Raw genomic sequence first — 21,888 nt, 5'->3', positions numbered from 1 at the left:
TGGACGTAGTTTCTACGTCCAGGAACCATGCGCGCTACCGGCCGCGGATTCAGTAGCCAGGGAATCAATGTATCGGGCTATGGTGCCCGATCACTGATTCCTCTCCCCCGCTGAAAAAGCGACAGCTTCTCTCGTAAGCTGCGACTTTTCTGGCCGTTCCCTTCCCGATGCGTCACTCTAAGCGTGTGTTACACTTAGAGTGACGTCATGTAAACAACCTCATGGCCGCTATCTTGTGGCCAAAAAGTAATACTACACCTGTAAGAAAAAAAAAATACAAATTAACACACATTTACATTATAAATCTATTGTTTACCTCCCACCCTCCCAAAACTACCCAAATAAAATGTTTACTATAAAAAAAAACCATTTGAATAAAAAAAAAAAAAAACATGTAAATATTTACCTAAGGGTCTAAACTTTTTAAATATCAATGTAACGATAAAATATTGCTATATTTTTTTATTTTAAACTTGTAAATAGTGATAGATGCAAAATGGAAAAAAATGCACCTTTATTTCCAAATAAAATATTGTCGCCATACATTGTGATAGGGACATAATTTTAACGGTGTAATAACCGGGACATATGGGCAAATACAATACGTGAGTTTTAATTATGGAGGCATGTATTATTTTAAAACTATAATGGCTAAAAACTGAGAAATAATGAATTTTTCCATTTTTTTCTTATTCTTCCTGTTAAAATGCATTTACAGTAAAGTGGCTCTTAGCAAAATGTAGCCCCCAAAGAAAGCCTAAATGGTGGTGGAAAAAACAAGATATAGATCAGTGCATTGTGATAAGTAGTGATAAAGTTATAGGCTAATGAATGGGAGGTGAACATTTCTCACGTGAAAACGACGGAACCTGAATGGGTTATTAAACCCCTGATTAGTTATCAGTGAGGTGTGTGCAGAGAGAATGTTAGTCAAAGCCCTGGATTTTTAACCCTTACAATTTATAGAAAAAGGGAGCACAGACTAGGTCTGAGTAAAATTGAGAATTTACATACATGTTTATCTCATCACAGGCCTAATTCAGTGAAATGTGGTAAAGTTGCGGTGTGCATGGAGCACCTGGTGAATGTGCCATTACCAGCACCGTGGGAGCACCGCCCATTAACCCATCACCGACTTAATGCGTGCATTGTTATAGTAACACATGCCGTATTGTGTGTTACCATAGCAAGACATGCATTACAGCAATAATTTGCATGGTGCTAATGGGTAAACGGGGTGTTCCCCCGACACTAGTAACAGTAAAATAGTTGTGTGCTTTCTGCACACAGCAACTTTACCACTACTATTGGAGAAGAGGCATGACTGTTACGTCAAGCAGCATGGATGGGGGTGTGGGTGGGTGCAGAGATGTGAAATGACAAAGATGAGCATGGGTGAGGGGGTTGGGGGTGGGGTGGTACAGCATCGGGGGAGGAATTACTTACAAAACCATCCATAAATGTTTGTTATAACATTTCTGGATATGGAGATCTCCTCAAAATGACTGACCTGGTACACGTATATACAAATGAAGTCTAAGAAATGAGACCACCTGTGCATTTGTACCAAGCCAGTGGAGAACATTTATCATCGGAGGAACCACGGGAAGCTTGTGATGATCAAACATAAATCAAGCTTCTGAAATTATAGCTGTTGGCTTGGTCTGGTTTTTCAGAGACTTTGTAACTCGTGTAGCTACAGTTAATGTGACAGTTTAGTGAACATCCAGGATGAATTTGTGATGGTTATTGAGATAGAAAGAGCCACAGAAAGAAGAAGTGGTGTGTGAGATGATTATTTTCAGGGATGGTCTATGAGATGAAAATTGTTCCGTGTAGATTAGAGCAAGATTATGTAAATGTATGCATCTTGAAAAGTAACCAATTGAATTCCACTTTGCCTGGATTTCATTGGTATATTTTCAAGCTGCAGATATTTGGATACAGAATTGACATAATCCAACATCATCTCAGAGCTACTTTGTGTACTACCAAAAAAGGGCCCGGTTGCTGCTAATTAACATTAAACTCAATAGTGGCGCTCAACTATTCCAGTAGCCTTAAGTGTCTTAAAGGATACCAGAGCTCTACCTATAAGAAGAACCAATACTTACCCAGTGCTTCCTCCTGCATCATAAACACGTGTGAGTTCCTCGCTGTCGTCCCGCGTTATGCCGTTCTGCCGCAATCAGCCCTACGGTAATTGGCTCAGTCACGTCAGTCCAGGTCTATTGCTCATGCGCAGTAGCGCAGAAGACCCAGACTGTTCCCGACTGAACCTATTACCGGGGCTGATTGCGGCAGAACGGCAGACCGTGGGAGGATGTTGAAGGACTCACACGTGTTTATGCTGCAGGAGGAAGGAGCGGGTAAGTATCGGTTCTTCTTATAGCTTGAGCTGTGGTACACTTTAATTGCCTGCTTCCAACAATTTGCATCTCATTAACCATTCATAATTATGTTGGTTTAGTGTGTGGCAGAGTGGGGAGATTTATGACTCCAGTTCCTCTGTTGTGACTCCAGCTGATTTGTCATATGTGGCTTGTCTGATTTAAAAATAAGGAGTGAACAGATTTCATAAATCCTCCCCAGTGACTCAGAAAGTGATAAAGAAAAGTAGTCATTAACCTGCTGAGCGGTCTGGACGAGCTCAGCTCGTACAACACCGCCAGAGGCTGCCGCTCAGGCCCTGCTGGGCCGATTTTCACCAAATAAAGTGCAGCACACGCAGCCGGCACTTTGCCAGCCGCGTGTGCTGCCTGATCGCCGCTGCAGCGCGGCGATCCGCCGCGTGCAGCGGCGAAAGAGGGTCCCCCCAGCCGCCCGAGCCCAGCGTAGCCGGAACAAACAGTTCCGGCCAGCGCTAAGGGCTGGATCGGAGGCGGCAGACGTCAGGACGTCGGCTGACGTCCATGACGTCACTCCGCTCGTCGCCATGGCGACGAGGGAAGCGAAACACGGAGGGCCGCTCATTGCGGCCTTCCGTGTTATTTCTTGCCGCCGGAGGCGATCAGAAGATCGCCTCCGGAGCGCCCTCTAGTGGGCTTTCATGCAGCCAACTTTCAGTTGGCTGCATGAAATAGTTTTTTTTTAATTAAAAAAAAACCCTCCCGCAGCCACCCTGGCGATTTAATCAGAACGCCAGGGTGGTTAAAGAGAAACTCCGACCAAGAATTGAACTTTATCCCAATCAGTAGCTGATACCCCTTTTACATGAGAAATCTATTCCTTTTCACAAACAGACCATCAGGGGGCGCTGTATGACTGATATTGTGGTGAAACCCCTCCCACAAGAAACTCTGAGTATGTACTCCTGGCAGTTTCCTGTCTGTGGGCCAGATTTATCAACGCATTACCGACAGTTTTTTCTTCTAAAACTGTTCTAGTCAGCAGAAGAACATTTCTGCATGATAGTAAGAAACTTCCCAAAGCCTATGTAATAGCGGCAGTTTAGGGTGGATTTCTAGAGCTACACTACAGTTAAGAAAAGTGCAAATCCATTCCTTAACTGCTGCAGATTAAGAAGTGCTCATTAGCAGTTCTTCAGATAGTGCAGGCTAGATGTGATTTGTGAAGGGCTCCTCCCCCCTCACTCAGAGCCTGCTGACAGCAGATGTGTTAGTTACCTCAGCAACAGCCATTCCCCTCACACACTGCACTGCCTGAGACGTTCCTAGCTCCTTCTATTCCTTACAGTTTAAGAAAGAATGTGCACTATCTAGTGATTTCTTAGGATGTCTGAGACAGTTCTGCATGGATTTCTAAAAACCTACTAATATTTTGTCTCAGACACTCTTGATAAATCTGGCCCAGCGAACCTTGCTGCATTGTGGAAAATAGCTGTTTACAGCTGTTTCCAACTGCCAAAAAAGCATGCAGCAGCTACATCACCTACCAATAGTAAAAATGTCACCGTGTAATAAATGTCAGAATGTAAATCAGGGATTTAAAAGATTTTACAATGGGCAAACTGACTAAATCATTTATACATAATTGTTGTAAAAATGAAGCACTTTTTTATTACATTATTTTCACTGGAGTTCCTCTTTAAGTTGACAGACAACAAGCATTGGTAGCATGAGATAGGCATTATAAACTACCACCAGCATACAACTCCTAACAATAGCCCCCTCAATCCCTGCAATCGCTGGGTCAGGGCCCTGAAGGGGCGTACGTTAAAAAGGGGCGCTGTGAAAAAAGGGCGCAGGGTTTTAAACGATAAACATGGATAACGTTTAAAAATATAATGTACTATATTTCGTTTAAAAATAATGTTTTATAAAGTTATAAATCATTAAATAATGTGCATGAAATTGGCAATTGTGAAAACGTTAATCTTCCGTTTAAAAAGTGAAACGTATAATAACGTTTAAAAAAAATAGTAAGTAACCCTCCCTGTACCTACCCCTAACCCCTAGACCCCCGTGTTGGTGCCTAAACCTAAGACCCCCCTGGTGGTGCCTAAACCTAAGACTCCCCTGATGGTGCCTAAACCTAAGACTCCCCTGTTGGTGCCTAAACCTAAGACCCCCCTGTTGGTGCCTAAACCTAAGACCCCCCTGTTGGTGCCTAAACCTAAGACCCCCCTGGTGGTGCCTAAACCTAAGACCCCCCTGTGATAAGCATTAATAACGTGTGGAAAAAATATTGTGCTGTTTTTCGTTTGAAAATAATGTTTTAAAAAAGATTGTACTGTTTTTCGTTTAAAAATAATGTTTAAAAAATTATAAATCATAAAATAATGTGTAATCATGAGAAGCAGTTATAAAACAGTAAAAGTCTCCGGGCGCCGCTTATAAAACGTTATTTTTCTCCGGCGCCCTTTTTTCCTGTCGGGCGCCCATTAAACGATATTTATTATGGGAGTGAATGGCGGCGCCCGATTTGTCCACTTGCCTCAGGCGCCCGAATTTACTGTTACCCCTGAAGGGGCCCATTCTTCTACATATAGTTGATAATAGTTGTTCAAGTACATCAACTCTAAAAAAAAAAAAGGTTGACTGTATAGGACTCCTAAAGGATGAGGGTGGGAACTCAATGGTGGATGACCAAGGTAAGGCAGAGTTATTAAATGCTTTCTTTGCTTCTGTCTTCACAAAGGAAACAGCACTGTTGCAAATTACAGATGCAGAAGAGTCTCAATCTTCTAACTGTAATATTAAATACTTAACACAGGAAGAAGTGAAGGCAAGACTAAATAAATTAAAAATAGACAGTAGATGTGATATACTTGGACTTTGCAAAGGCCTTCGACACTGTTCCCCACAAAAGTCTGGTGCAAAAGATGAGGATGCAAGGACTGGGGAAGAGTCTGTGTGCATGGATAGGGAACTGGCTTAGGGACAGAAAACAAAGAGTTGTGGTGGTCAATGGATCGTACTCAAAATGGGAGACTGTTAGCAGTGGGGTCCCACAGGGGTCTGTACTGGGTCCAGTGCTCTTCAATTTATTTATTAATGACCTAGTAGATGCAGTAGTGAGCAATGTTGCTATTTTTGCAGATGATACAAAATTGTGCAGAATCATCAACTCTCAGGAAGATAGTGTCATATTGCAACAGGATCTGGATAGGATGGCTATATGGGCAAATAAATGGCAGATGAAATTCAATGTTGAAGAATGTAAAGTCATGCATTTTGGTCGTACCAATGGTCTAGCACCATACAAAATAAATGGGATACAGTTGGGGACATCAAACTTGGAGAAGGACTTAGGAGTTCTCAACAACAAGTTAAATAATCGTACTCAATGCCAAGCCGCTGCAGCTAAAGCTAACAAAATTTTGGGATGCATTAAAAGGGAAATAAAAACTCGAGATGCTAGCATAATATTGCCCCTGTTTAACTCTCTAGTAAGGCCACATCTGGAATATGGAATTCAGTTCTGGGCACCACATTACAAAAAAGATATTGCAGTTTTAGAGCAGGTGCAGAGACGAGCAACAAAATTGATACGTGGGAAGGAAGGTCTCGCTTACCAAGAAAGGTTAGATAAACTGGGTTTATTTAGTCTAGAGAAAAAAAAGATGCCTTAGAGGAAATCTAATTCAGTGGTTCCCAATCTTTTCCGGCCCGGAGAACACTTTCTGACCAACGGCGGGGGGAGGGGGGGGGGTTGTGGGGTGCGGGTGTTTGCGCGACCTAGTGGACAGTGCCGTGCGCAGCAGGCTATGGGGGGGGCTGGGGTGCGGCTGCATAGCTAGCATAGTTGCCCCAGTATAGGGAGTTTGGTTGCCCCAGTATGGCTAGTATAGTTACCCCAGTATAGTGCCCCAGTATAGCTAGTATAGTGCCCCAGTATAGCTAGTATAGTCCCAGTATGGATAGGTAGTGCCCCAGTATAGTGCCCAGTATGGGTAGGTAGTGCCCCAGTATAGCCAGTAAAGTGCCCAGTATAGCTAGTATAGTGCCCTGTATAGGTAGGTAGTGCCCAGTATAGCTAGTATAGTGCCCAGATAGCTAGTATAGTGCCCAGTATAGGTAGGTAGTGCCCAGTATAGCTAGTATAGTGCCCAGTATAGGTAGGTAGTGCCCCAGTATAGTGCCCAGTATAGCTAGTATAGTGCCCAATATAGCTTCCTAGTATGGGTAGGTGTGCCCCTCCTCCCTCCGCGGCCACCGCTCCTGTTACCTTATCATGAGCAGGCGGCCGCTTGTCCGATTAGATTCCCCCGTAGTAGCCGCTCTCCTCTGTGGCATTTCCTATTACAGCAGCGCGCGCTCGGCGGCTGCTGTGATGAGCAGGAAGCGGTACAGCGGCTTCCTGCAGCGGCGATATGCATCGCCGTTACCATGGGAACCGCTGTACCACTTCCTGGTCATCACAGCAGCCGCCGAGCGCGCTGCTGTAATAGGAGATGCCACAGAGGAGAGCGGCTACTACGGGGGAATCTAATCGGACAAGCGGCTGCCCGCTCATAATAAGGTGACAGGAGCGGCGGCCGCGGGGAGGGGAGGAGCGAGAGGCCAGACCTGAACGGCACACCAGGCAACATCCCGCGGCACACCGGTTGAAAAACGATGATCTAATTAACATGTATAAATACATCAGAGGGTAATATAATAGGTTGGCGGATGAGCTTTTTATCCCTAGGCCTTCTCAAAGGACTAGAGGACATGATCTGCGCATGGAGGAAAAACGTTTTAGCCATTTATTTAGGAAAGGGTTCTTTACAGTAAGAGTGATTAAGATGTGGAATGCATTGCCACAGGAAGTCATTATGGCAAACTCTATACCTGCATTTAAAGGGGGCTTAGATGCTTTCCTTGCGTTGAAAGACATCCATGGCTAAAATTACTAGGTAATGCCTAATGATGTTGATCCAGGGATTTTTATCTGATTGCCATCTGGAGTCGGGAAGGAATTTTTCCCTTTTGGGGCAAATTGGACCATGCCTTGTAAGGGTTTTTTCGCCTTCCTCTGGATCAACAGGGATATGTGAGGGAGCAGGCTGGAGTTGTACTTTGTACTGGTTGAACTCGATGGACGTATGTCTTTTTTCAACCATAATAACTATGTAACTATGTAACCAGAAAATAGGAAAAAACAGTAGCCTGCACACTCGCATTTCCCTGTAAATCCAGAGGAAGATGAAAAACGCTTACAAGACATGGTTCAATTAGCCCTGAAAGTGAAGAAAAACCTTCCTAACTCCAGATAGCAAAATCCCTGGATCAACAACACAGGTTTTACTTAGTAATTATAGCCATGGATGTCTTTCAATGCAAGGAAAGCATCTAAGCCCCCTTAAACAAATATAGAATTTGCCATAACTACTTCCTTTGGTAATACATACCACATTTTAATCACTCTTACTGTAAACAATTTTATTCTAAATAAATGGCTAAAACATTTTTCTTCTATGCGCAAATCACGTCCCCTAGTCCTTTGCGCCAACCTAGAGACAAAAAGCTCCTCTGTCAAGCTTTTATATTGCCCTCTGATGTTTTTATACATCTTAATTAGATGTCCTCTAAGGCGTCTTTTCTCCAGACTAAATTCGCCCAATTTATCTAACCTTTCCTGGTAAGTGAGATGAGCAACAAAATCGATTGGAGGGATGGAAGATCCCACTAATCGATTTTGTTGCTCATCTCTGCACCTGCTCCAAATCTGAAATATCCTTCCTGTAATGCAGTGCCCAGAACTAAATTCTATATTCCAGATGCAGCCTTACTAGAGAGTTTAATAGGTGCAGTATTAAGCTAGCATCCTGAGTTTTTATTTTCATTTTAACGTATCCCAAAATTGTATTTGCTTTAGCTGCAGCAGCTTGGCATTGAATACAATTATTTTACATACTTAATGCAGAGCAGCAGCAGAGCGTTATACATTACCTGCACCCCGCTGCAGGACAGGTTCCTTTTCACTTCACGTGACAGGCAGCTTATTGGGCCATTCAAAGTGCGGCGATCACATCCTACAAAGACACTGGAACCGATGGGGCTCACGGTGGGATTAAAGGAGCAGGCAGTATTATGAAAGGAGTGGGCGTAAGTTAGCAGCGCACGCTACGCAACACTACAGCCCGTAGCGTGCGCACAGGATTTTTAACTCACACTGCTTAATTTAAGTTGTGCTGCTTTAGCAGCTTATTGAATCAAGGCCTATGTCTGCACTGGACTGGACTGCCTGCATCAGCATGCAAGTAAGCATAGGTTCAATGCAGGGAAGGGGGTGGAGCCTTCTTCAGAGAGATGACAGGAACTGGTTACCAGTATTTAAAGTAAACCTGAAGTGAAATAGGTATGCTATAATGAATTTTACGTGTAGTATGGATTATGAATAGAACATTAGTAGCAAAGAAAAGAGTATCTTATTTTTATTTTCAGTTATATAGCTTTTTTTTATAACATTGCATCATTATGCCACATTTGCAGTTTACTAACCACACTCTGTAGTTTAAACTATAAAACGTATCAGCTAATGAACCTTTGAACTTTCCTGCAGTAAAACCTTATCAGAATCTGCCTTTCACTGTTACTTGGCTGTTTAAGTGCTTCAGAAAACAGGCCTGTATTCGTCCCAAGTTGGGTCGAAGAGCTCAGAGAAGCACTTTTGCATAGATAACAAATGAAGTTTCTTAACTCTTCCTGTACTGGAAAACAATATGAGACTCTTTTCTTTGCTAGCAATGTTCTATTTCTTAGCTGTACTACTCATACAAGTTACACCACCATCTTGCAGCCAGTTAGTTCTAATAGAAGGGATTTTTACTGTTTTTTATTCTCTTCCGTGATATATTTTGCTATTTGTTTGTGGAGAGCACACACTAACCTTGACATTGTCTGCAAAGCCTCTAAAGGGGTCACGAAAACACATTCCATGCATGATGTCCTTGGCATAAGCACAATATCAGCAATCTGGAGAAAATGTGCCTATCACTACTTTAAACTGTGTGTGCTTTGTTAATTTCCATTTTATGTACATTTTAAAAACTCGGTCTGTAACCTCCAGCATCCGCTGAACAAATAGTGATATCTTAGCATAACCTTTCCTTCCCCTCGAGACCTCTGCTAGCAACGTTCCTACCACATCCAAGTCCGCCTGCTCATTGTAGACATTCATTCTTATTCACCAGCTCAAACCACGCACCAGCAATTGCTACGGCAATTTTCATCTGCTCGTGGACATACACTATTAGCATTTAAGAACAACAAACATTCTTTCGCTATGTACTCGGGTCAGGTTATTGGGTCATTACTGACAAGCACAATGATTTAGCTAACTTACTCTTTTACTGATGAAATGCTATATAGCCAACGTTAAAGCCTTTCTGGACATAAATTGCGGTTCGGGGTTAAAAAAAAACAGCTTAGCATTTAATGATAAACAAATAAATACTCTACCAACCGAGGATGTTGAAAATGAAGATATTTTCCGAGTACAGTTGACTTCCTGTCCGGTCATTCTGTAGAAGGGCCCTAGCCAGTCTTGCTTTGCAGTCTCCTTTAATAAAATATAGAATTATGGGAGTTTCAGTACACAAATTCTGTCTCTTAAGCTAGGCAGAGATAAAAGATGATCCAGGTTATGTTATCATTGTTCATTTGTGCATCCATCAGATGGTAAGTGTAAGGCTTGTCAAGATTTCATGAAACATTGAGCCAGCCAAGGAGTCTGTGTGACTCATTTTTCCCAGAATTTTGCTCACACTGTAAGAGACAAAGACCTTCAACACACAGATTGCTAGTTTAAAAGGAAACCTGTGCCCTTTTTCAGTCACTGAGGATCTATAAACCGGAAAATATAGGCTCAGATTATTTATATCACCGTGACACGTGTTGAGAAGTCTAAAAGGGCCCTACATACTCTTTAGATCCCACATTTAACTATTAAAAATGTGTCAAAACCAGGGGAAAAAAAGTTTCTTATTTTTCCTTCTCAGGTTTTAAGGCAAGCTGTACAGTCCACAGAAGCATCAACTATTGCAGTCTTCTTATGTACTATAAATATCTGGGGTGCATTGGGCCCACTACAAATTATGGTTTCTAATAAATTAACTAAAGGACAACTGTATTGAGATCTATGGAGGCTTCCATATTTACTTTCTTTTAAGCAATACCAGTTACCTGGCTATCCTGCTGATCCTATCTCTAATACATTTAGCCAAAGACCCCGAACAAGCATGCAGCAGAACAGGTGTGTCTGACATTATGTCATATCTGATAGCATTAGCTCCATGTTTGTTTCTGGTGTGACTCAGACACTACTGCAGCATACCTCCCAACCTTTTGAGATCAGAAAGAGGGGAACTTAAGCCACACCCCTAGTCACGCCCCTGTCACGCTCCTGATACACCCCTAGTCATGCATACTATAAAGATTTCATCAGAAAATATGTTGTTTTATGATTTAAACCACACTGGGCCTTTCTATCCTGGTTCATTTTCCTTCACATTATAAGAAATATATCAATTTAAAACATTGGAATAAAGTCGATGAAAGACATTTTTCAGTAGAAAAATACATATATTAATATAGATCTGTACATCAGCCCTGAAAGAAGGACAAATAAGGGAGAGAGTGACTGGGATCCCAAGGAGGGTTCCAAAAGAGGGACAGGTGGGAGAAGTTATAATAGAAGCACATTAGACCAGGAGAATAAGCAGGAAATGAGCTAATAGTCCTTTTCATCATTCTTAATTTGTGCTGTTCAGCTTATTCTAGTACATTTGTAATTGCAGCATATTAAACCAGGCAATGAACAGCAATGCTGCTTATCTTCATAGTGTAGCTGTAAACAAACTTTTACTGATCATCATTGCTTTGCACTGTGAATCTACAGCCAGATTCCAGTGTGTACAGATCTCTGTGCTCCAGCACCCATTCTGCCACCACTGACGGCAAGCAAAGTACAGGGACAGGCTGATCTGGCTCTCTTCCCTCCTGTAGCCACTCTGCAATACTCTGGCTTGGTCTTGTCTGCTTCTCTGAAGTCAGGGTCGGACCCATCAGCACCACCAGAGACCGAACTTGAGGATTGCAGAGTGGCTGCAGGAGAAAAGACAGCCACATCAGCTGTTCTCCTGCACTTGCTTGCTGTTGGTAGAGGAAGAAACGGTGGTGGAGCATGGGGTCTGTCTGTACACACTGTAATCTGGCTGCAACATCTAAGGAAGGAGAGAGAGCAGGTAAAACAGGATAGCAGAGCACCCTGTGATTGATGCTGGAGCACTGCAGAGGGTACAAGCACACTGTTGAGTTGTTTTAGGCAGGGAAAATTCTAAGTACAATGGGGCCCTGCCCCCCCTCCCCTTCTTTAAGCAGCATCAGACACAGTGGGGTAGCAATAGGGGGTGCAGAGGTTGCGACCGCATCGGGGCCCTTGGGCCAGAGGTGTCCCGAGGGGCCCTCTCTCAAGCACAATATTAGCTCTTTGTTGGTCCTGTGCTGGTAATAATCACTTCTATAGATGCTTTAAATTGTAGTAATCATTAACAAACTGTTCCCCATCCCCTTCTTGCATCTCTGATACTGTAGTTGCCATTGGCAGGTTTTGGTGCACCGTATCAATTGCTATGTATAGAGTGCCTGGGGGGCCCCATGTAAAACTTGCACCAGGCCCCATAGCTCCTTAGCTACGCCACTGATCAGGCCCCTTTGTCCTGACCCTCCCTCTCCCCCAGTTTTACCCTGGGGGTCTCTCCTTCCTCCCCCCCCCCCTCCCACCCCCAGGTGTAAAGTTTTTTTCCGGGGCCCCTGCAGTTCTTCCCGTTGGCGTCTCTTCTCAGTGACTCATGTAACATGTCGCTGAGTCACAAAAAATGCGTCCAGCGGGGATAAAGGTGGGAGCATGCAGACTGATGAAGAAGTGCACTGGCTGGTACAGGTGAGTTTACCGCACTGCCAAATACTCAGCAGAGGCCTTGGCGACCACTATACACTTGGGGGGTGTCAGCTGGCTCTGGGCACTGGGCAACTTCCCAGTTTGCCCCTATAGAAGCGCCAGCCCTAAGTTTGGGTACATAATCTGGGAGGGGAGCAGGCAATACCGAGATGGCTTGTGTACTTTGGTGGAGATGTAGCGAACGGTTCGCCGGCGAACGGTTCCAGGCGAACTTTGGGGGTTCGCGTTCGCCTGGACCAGGCGAACTTTGGCGGAAGTTCGATTCGCCCCATAATGCACTATGAGGGTCAACTTTGACCCTCTGCATCACAGTCAGCAGGCACATTGTAGCCATTCAGGCTACACTAAGCCCTGGAGCCCCACTCCCCCCCTTATATAAGGCAGGTTTGCCGGCCATGACACTCACTCGTGTGCCTGCTAGAGACAGACTAGGGACAGCTGCTGCAGACTTGTTCTCCTAGGGAAAGATTAGTTAGGCTCTTGGCTTGCTCCTGGCTGATTGTTATTGCTAAAATAGCACCCCTCAACAGCTCTTTTGAGAGCTCTAATGTTTTCCTGATGTGTTTTTTTTTTTGTGTGTTGCTCACTGAATTATACAGCCCTATCTGTTGCAGCTGGACCTTGGTAATTGTTATTACTGTGCCAGCCAGGCCCTTCCTAACTATCTATACTGGGATACCTACCTAACTACTGGGGCACCTACTTACCTATACGGGGACACCTACCTGCCTACCTATACTAGGGGACCTACCTATGGCTACCTACCTATACTGGGTCTCCTACCTATGCCTAGCTAACTACTGGGTCTCCTACCTATGTCTAGCTAACTACTGAGGCACCTACCTATGCCTACCTACCTATACTGGGACTTCTACCTATGCCTACCTACCTATACTGGGACTCCTACCTATGCCTAGCTAACTACTGGGACACCTACCTATGCCTACCTACCTATACTGGGTCTCCTACCTATGCCTAGCTAACTACTGGGACACCTACCTATGCCTACCTACCTATACTGGGACTTCTACCTATGCCTACCTACCTATACTGGGACTCCTACCTATGCCTAGCTAACTACTGGGACACCTACCTATGCTGACCTACCTATACTGGGTCTCCTACCTATGCCTAGCTAACTACTGGGACACCTACCTATGCCTACCTACCTATACTGGGACTCCTACCTATGCCTACCTACCTATACAGGGTCTCCTACCTATGCCTAGCTAACTACTGGGACACCTACCTATGCCTACCTACCTATACTGGGTCTCCTACCTATGCCTAGCTAACTACTGGGACACCTACCTATGCCTACCTACCTATACTGGGTCTCCTACCTATGCCTAGCTAACTACTGGGACACCTACCTATGCCTACCTACCTATACTGGGACTCCTACCTATGCCTACCTACCTATACTGGGAATCCTACCTATGCCTAGCTAACTACTGGGACACCTACCTATGCCTACCTACATACAAGAAGATAATAAGGTTGTTGCTTCATTGTGGACAGACCAAATTTGATCAGCTGGACAGTCACTGTTGTTCTATCATTGAGCTACCACAGCCCGGCGACCATATGGGCTTGAAAATCGCCACGGCCTACACTCTCGCCATGGTGCGCACCAGTCCAGCATGGCCGTCACTACGCAAACAGCTGTTTGCGGTGCGTTACACAGTGAGTTTGGTGCGTCAGTGTGAAGCAGAACTCTAATTACACTCCCTGATTGATGTATACACATGCAAGATGTTTTTAAGCACTTTAGGCCTGCAATTTAGCATTCAATGTCATTTCTGCCCTTAAAACGCTGCTTTGCGTCACATCCAGATTTTTCCCCAAGACTTTGGGCATGTATCCCACTCCGCCATGCCCCCCTCCAGGTGTTAGACCCCTTGAAACATCTTTTCCATCACTTTTGTGGCCAGCATAATTTTTTCTATTTTTCAAAGTTCGCATCCCCATTGAAGTCTATTGTGGTTCGCGAACTTTTACGGCGAACCGAACCTTCCGCGAAAATCGGAGGTTCGCGACATCTCTATACTTTGGTGGTGAAGTGGGTGCTGGAGCAGTGGGGAGGGTATGACAGTAATGTTAGGCCTGGTTCACGCAGGCGTTCTGAGGCGTCTTGGCCAAAACTTTTTTGCAAGTATACAGAAAAGCATTTGGCAGCAATTGGCGTTTTCACCTACAGAGGGGGACGCAGAGGCACAGCTTTCAACAACCCTGGAAGCAACCTGCAGCTTTCAGGGTCACCTCAAATGACGGGCAAATTAGGAATCAAAGCGTGGTGCAAACAATGTTAAACAGAGAATGATCCAGAGGCTTCCTGTGTCCTCCTCAACCTTAACAATGCTCACAGGGACACTTCCCCCCGAACCCCTTCATGGCCACACCTCCCTCCAAGTACAAGTGCAGCTGCTCTGCGACTGCATGAGTCCTGGCTTCCCTCTGTGCATGCATGAGAACAGTCCAAGCACGCCCAGCAGCAAAAGCTGGCTTTGTGCTACTGGGCATACACAGACCACGCTCACGCATGTGCAGTACGGTAGCACTATTCATGGTTTTTTTTTTTCACATAAATAGCAACAAAACTGGAAAAAAAAAGTTTGCGGATTGCATTAAGAGTGCTTACTGAGCATGCTGAAGGAAGTCAATGTGAAAATTCACAATAAATTACAACTATTTTGCTATTTTACAGTGCAAACTTGGAATCCCAAAAATTCTGATTTTGTTTGGAATTTTGTGCACAATTTGGGAATTTCTGTGGATTTGAAATGTAGCAATGCTGGCAATTTCTCTAGCAGACCAATACCATTGGCTTAAAGTGGACCCAAATTAAAAATACAAGACTTCAGAAATAAAATCTATTTTCTAAATTATAATAATAAAGAGCAGCCCTTTTTCAGCTGCATGATGACAAATATAAAATATTTTACATTTATTGGAGGAACCCCTCCCTTCCTTTTATTTTGCCGGGACAGAATCCGGCAAACTGGTGGAGTAAGTGGTGTCCAGCAATGGAGGAATTGCTAATGGCTGCCATCTGTATAGCCCTAGTTATGAAAAGAGAAGGGTGAAAATCATGCACTGAAATGTTCATAGGCTTGAAGGAGTGTTTATTTATCTTTGTATGTGTCAGAGTGGTGCAACTAAATATTTTGAATTAAAAAAATGTTTGGTTTGAGGCCTCTTTCAAACCAAGACGTTGCGTTTTAGGGGACGTTAAGGTCGCATAACGTGCCCCTAACGCAACGCATGGTGGTGTTGAAGTTGGACGTCAGATTGAGCCCGTTATGAGGCTCTTGGTGCTATCCTGGGAAGTCCAGATCCTTTCAATGATTCGGATGATTCGAATCGGATCATTGAAAAGATCCGGATCTTTGAACCGAATCTTTGAATTGTTTTACTAGGGAAGCAGAAAGCAGGGGTGCAGCAGAGTAAGAGGTGCAGGAGAATGAGGGCACATTGAGGGTGCTAATGGGGAAGGGAGAGATGCAGCAGGAAGATTGTGCTTGTGCACAGAAGCTGCAGTTCCAGTTTCTTCCAGACATCCACTGTGAACCGAATCCTTCATTGTGATGATCCGGAAGATTCGACTCACAAAAAAGATTCAGATCAAAGATTCGTTCATGATCTGGACAACACTACAGTGCAGTGAATATTAATTAGCCATGTGGCTAGGAACAATAGCAGACTCTCCCCTTACCTTACTGAGCATGTGCAAACAGTCTAACGCAGCTAAAACCACATATAACGCACAGCATGCTGCACTTTCTTTGAACGTCCAGCGTTACACTGTAACGCAACGTGGGCACTGTGAACAGCCCATTGATTTTTCATTACTGTGAGTTGGGCTGCGTTACAGGCTGCTCTAACGTGTGCCTGTAACGTCCCAATGTAAAAGCAGCCTTAAAGTGAATGTTTACCGGTTAAAAAAAGAAAAAGTCAGATACTCACCTAAGGAGAGGGAAGGCTCGGTCCTAATGAGCCTTCCCTCTCCTCTCCCGGTGCCCGGTCCCGCGCAGGATCCCCCGTGGCAGTATTCGACCAGTTCGGTCAAATACTGCCACTTCCGCATGCCGAAGGGACCTTTCGGAAGCCTTCGGGAGCACTCAGGCTCCTGAGGACAGGGCCGCTCCATACTACGCATGCGCGAGCGCCCTCTATGACGCGCTCGCGTGTACGTAGTATGGAGCGGCCCGTCTTCGGAAGCCCGAGTGCTCCCGAAGACCTCCGAAGTTCCTGCGGCAGCGGACGCGAACGGGGGAGCCAGCGCAGCACCGAGGGCACCGGGAGAGGAGAGGGAAGGCTCATTAGGACCTAGCCTTCCCTCTCCTTAGGTGAGTATCTGACTTTATCTTTTTTTAACCGGTACCCATTGGCTTTAAGGTTTCTTGCACACAGGGACGTTACAGGCGCACGTTAGTGCAGCCTGTAACGCTCCCCCAACGCACAGCAATGTAACACAAGTGGGCTGTTTACACTGCCCACGTTGCGTTACATTGTAATGCAGCAAAGTGCTGCATGCTGTGCGTTCTACGTGGCTAAGCCGCGTTAGACTGTTTGCACATGCGCAGTAATGTTGGGGAGGAGCGGAGAGCGGCCAGGCACATGGCTAATTAATATTCACTGCACTCAGTGACGTGCAGTGTTTACTTCCTGGAGCGGCCGCTCTGTGCGGCGATTGGCCGGGCGGGACCACGTGATGCCGCATGCGTCCAAGAGTACGCATCACGGCATCACGGACGCCAGAGTGAGCTGCACAACGCGGCTCACTCCGACGTCCACACCAGAGAGCACCAGGCGTTGCGTTAGGGGCACGTTATGTGCCCTATAACGTCCCCTAAACGCAACGTCCTGGTGTGTAACTAGCCTAAAGGACAACTGTAGTGGGAAGAATATGGAGGCTGCAATATTGATTTCCTCTTAAACAGTACCAGTTGCCTGGTAGCCCTGATGGTTTATTTAGCAGCAGTAGTGTCTGAATTTCACCAGAAACAAGCATGGAGCTAATCTTATCAGATATAACAAGAGACAGAAACACCTGATCTGCATGCTTGTTCAGGGTCTATGGCTGCAATGATTAGAGTCAGAGGATCAGCCAGGCAACTGGTATTGCTTATAAGGAAATAAATATGGCAGTCTCCATATACCTCTCGCTTCAATTGTCCTTTAGTCCGAGTCGCAACTCAGACTACAAAAGCAAAGCCTTTATGACTTTTAACCCATTGATTTCAATGGTATTCAGACTCAATTCTTTGTAAATGCCGAACATTTTTACCCATGCAGCCGAAGAGGCACATTCAATCTACCACTTAACAGACAATCTTTAATTAAAGCAGTTTGTTGGATTACATACAGGATTTACCGTGGTGATCCTGGGGATGAATGAAAATGCCTGTAAAAAATATATTTTTTTTATGTGTATTAACTATTGAGAGGGCTCGAAAAAATCTACAAGCGAAGATGAAAACCCCTTTTAAATATCACGGCGGCATCAGCTGAACCAATTAAAGTGGGTTAAAGAGAATCTGTATTGTTAAAATCGCACAAAAGTAAACATACCAGTGCGTTAGGGGACATCTCCTATTACCCTCTGTCACAATTTCGCCGCTCCTCGCCGCATTAAAAGTGGTTAAAAACAGTTTTAAAAAGTTTGTTTATAAACAAACAAAATGGCCACCAAAACAGGAAGTAGGTTGATGTACAGTATGTCCACACATAGAAAATACATCCATACACAAGCAGGCTGTATACACCCTTCCTTTTGAATCTCAAGAGATCATTTGTGTGTTTCTTTCCCCCTGCAGCTATCTTCCACTGAAGTGTCAGACTGTTTCTTCCTGCAGAGTGCAGACAGCTCTGCCTGTATGTAATTCCTCAGTATGTGAAAGCCCAGCCAGCTCAGAGGACGATTTATCCAGCTTGTAAAAGATAAGAGAGAAGAGAGAAGCTGCCGTAATCTAAATAATACACAGGCAGTGTGCAGAGAGGGGCCTGGAGGGGGGAGATGCATCACAGAACCACAACACTGAAGAACTTGGCAGCCTTCCAGACACAGGCTGACAAGTCTGACAAGAGAGAGATAAGTTGATTTATTACAGAGATGCTGATAGTAGAACGTGCTGCAGTAAGCCAGAACACATTAGAATAGCTTTTGGAACTTGTAGGATGATAAAAAACAGGATGCAATTTTTGTTACGGAGTCTCTTTAAAGCTGTTTTAGATAATACGCGAGAAATATCTGAAGTCCGGTTCTTGCAATAGAAGAAAATTTCCACGCTTTCACATTCAAATTACTATAATTTATGTGCTATTAACCATGTATAGCCATAAGAGCAATGACATGCTCACCAGGCTTTATTGAATGGATCATCTTACATTGTAATAAAAATCACAACGGGGCATTTCAATGGTTGCCAACAAAAGAAAGCGGGAAAGAGAAATCAGCTTAATGTATAACTGCTATTGTGTGAGTTATTTAACTTGACAGACACACAAAGCATTAAAAGGTATATCAAAATAGCAGCCATTTCCAAAGTCTTATTACAATGGCATACACATGCTATGGTAGAACACAATGTCAGTTTCTCAATGATAAAGTCACACTTAAAGAGAATCTGTACTCTAAAATTCTTACAATAAAAAGCATACCATTCTATTCATTATGTTCTCCTGGGCCCCTCTGTGCTGTTTCTGTCACTCCCTGCTGCAATCCTGGCTTGTAATTGCCAGTTTTAGGCAGTGTTTACAAACAAAAGACATATCAAGTGATAGGCTGACAGTAGCTCAGTGTGTGAGTCATACAGCTTGCAAGGGGCCTGGAGAGGGTGTGTATGGCTTATATCCAATCACAAGCAGCACAGCACATTCCAGTCTGACTGCCTGAGCCCGACAGAGCCGACAGAGGAAAGAAGATTAGATCATATAACAGAGATAATACAGCCACTGTGCAACTAGGAAAGGCTGCAGTAAGACAGAGCACATTAAAACAGGTATATGAACTTATAGGATAGAAGAAATAAGGCTCAAAATTTTGTTACAGAGTCTCTTTAAGCAAAAAAAAAAAAAAACCTATGATATAATGAATTGTATGTACAGATAATTAATAGAACATTATTAACAAAGAAAAGAGTCTCATATTTTTATTTTCAGATATATAGCTTTTTTATAACATTGCCTCATTCTCTAATATTTGTAATTTACACACTACACTCTGCATTTTAAACTATGAAACAGAGCAGAGCTAATGATCCTTTGACATTCCCTGCAGTAAAATCTTACCAGAAGTTGTCTTTCACATTTTCTTTTGATGTACAGTATAAGTGCTTCAGAAAATAGCACTGTAGCCGACCAAAGTTTGGTCAAAGAGCTCAGAGCAGCTCTTTTGTTCAGATAACAAATGACATTTTCTAACTCTTCCTGTACTGGAAACAAAATGAGACTCATATCTTTGCTACTAATGTTCTATTTAGCTGTACTAAACATACAAATAATTGGCCCGTATGCAATTTACTTTTTCACCTGAGTTTTCTCCAAGGAGATCATGTTTTATCTTCTGTTTAAAATAACTATTCAGCACTCTGAAATTGAAAATGTACTAGGTGAAAAGGACTATGAAAATTAATTTAGAGGAAACCTGAAGGGACTTTAAAAAAACAAATACTACGCCTGCGCAGGAAAAACCCGGAACCCATTGGGAAAGTGCGAACGAGGGTGCGCACGGCCAGGGCCACGCAGACGCAACGGCTGAGATCGAAACTTAGCCGCAGCGGGGGACCGGAGGATTGTGTCGTGATGGCACGGGCACAGGGTGACTGCAGGGGGCTGGCAGAAGCCCCAGGTAAGTGAAACTCTTTTTTTTTTAAGTCCCTTCTGGTTTCCTTTAAGCATTTTTTATTTGCTGGTGGCTTAAAAGACATTTTATTGATAAGGTGTGAATATATCACCTAGGAGAAAACTCAGGAGAAAAAGTTAATTGCATATGGGCCATTATATGATACGTTTATTTTCACTTCAGATTTCCTTTAAGCCACGGAATAGGGTGATTATACATGGAAACAAAGCAGAGCATGCTCCTGAAACTGAAATGGGCCTACGAAACGCTGCTTGCATTTTGGTTGTGATTCCAGCACCTGACAGGTTAAACACCTACAAAATTCAGCTGCTTAATTGAGTGAAAAAGCAATCTACACCATCTCTGGTAAACATATGGCTAGAAGACCTTTGCTAGATTCAGTTGTCAATCTAGCTGGTTTATGAAAGGACGCAAATAATAGCTTGGATTATTTTTCCAGCTCATGAGACGTAAGCTCTTCCAAAGGAAATCTTTGACCAGTTGGTGAGGAGGAAATCTTTTCTCCGCACCTGAATGGGTGCTGCTCTTCCTCGCAAACAATTATTGTCCTTCAAATATGCTTTAGTGCTCATCACCACTGGAAATAATGGAAGCTCTCATGAATTCGGGAATAAATCTCAATATCATTACTGATCAATAATAAGTGATTCAGAGCTGTGTTCCGGAAACCCTCTGTCCAATGGGATCCTGAAATACAAAAGCATTGTGACAGCATGATAGCATTATATATATATATATATCCTACTAATATAATAAATGGGAAAGTTCGGATGTTTGGATGTTTGGATGTTTGGATGTTTGTTACTCGATCACGCAAAAACGGCTGACCGGATTTGAATGAAATTTGGCACACACATAGTACATTACCTGGAATAAAGTATAGGATACTTTTTATTCCCATAACCAAAAAGAGACAAATACAAATTTCACTGGAAAATGTAAACTGCAGCCATACACTGTTACACTGGAGGTGTGTTTAGCTTCTAAGGGTAGAATGGTTAATTTGCATATATTCAGCAGTGATGCTCTGGGAGACATCTCAAGCTCACTCCAACCTGAATTATCGCAAATTCTTTCTGTTTTAAGAAAGCAAACGTTTGTTTTTCTTAACATCTTAGTAAGGGGGCTTTTAGGACCATTGTAGTCCCTTACACACTCCAATGAGTTCTGGGTCACCATGAGCTTTCTGGGTAGCATGTCCCTCTCGGTGTTACAAGCCCTACTGCATAAAGCTAAATTAATCTATACTATGCACTGATAAGGATCAAACAATCCAAAACAGCCTGTATGTGTGTTGGATTATTATGGCTCTGTACAATTCAACAAGCTGACACATCATTGCATTCCAGCGGTTCTGGAGGTGTGTTTAGTTTCTAAGGATAACAATGGTTAGTTAGCATATTTTCAGCAGTGATGCACTGGGAGACATCTCAAGCTCATTCCAACCTGAATTATCGCAAGTTCTTTCTGTATAAGAAAGCAAACTTTTGTTTTTCTTACACTGTTAATGGTAGGGGTTCTCAAAATTTGCACAGTTGGTCATTGGGTGACTAGGGTTATTATTCAGAAAAGTGGTTGGAGCCTATAAAAGCCAATCAAAATTCACCTAATGATTTTCAAGGGGAATATTTACATTTCTGCCATTCTTGCACTGTTAATGGCACAAGCCTTAA

At 43.6% G+C, this 21,888-nt stretch overlaps 1 long non-coding RNA gene across 2 annotated transcripts in view; it reads right to left on the bottom strand.

Moving 5' to 3' along the window:
- Positions 1-21,888, bottom strand: part of LOC137546021 (uncharacterized) — a 108,835-nt gene that overhangs the window by 47,756 nt on the left and 39,191 nt on the right. The window contains exons 2-3 of one of the 2 annotated variants that reach the window (XR_011026152.1): positions 9,853-9,948; positions 8,668-8,731 (exon numbers count right to left, since the gene is read on the bottom strand). This is a non-coding gene — a long non-coding RNA (uncharacterized lncRNA). Of the gene's footprint in view, positions 1-8,667; positions 8,732-9,852; positions 9,949-21,888 lie in introns of those variants that run through there. The other variant, XR_011026153.1, reaches the window with a different exon arrangement.

This window comes from Hyperolius riggenbachi, chromosome 1 (assembly GCF_040937935.1).
Source record: "Hyperolius riggenbachi isolate aHypRig1 chromosome 1, aHypRig1.pri, whole genome shotgun sequence".
NCBI classification, from domain to species: domain Eukaryota; kingdom Metazoa; phylum Chordata; class Amphibia; order Anura; family Hyperoliidae; genus Hyperolius; species Hyperolius riggenbachi.
This window is presented reverse-complemented; position numbering and strand designations above follow the sequence as displayed.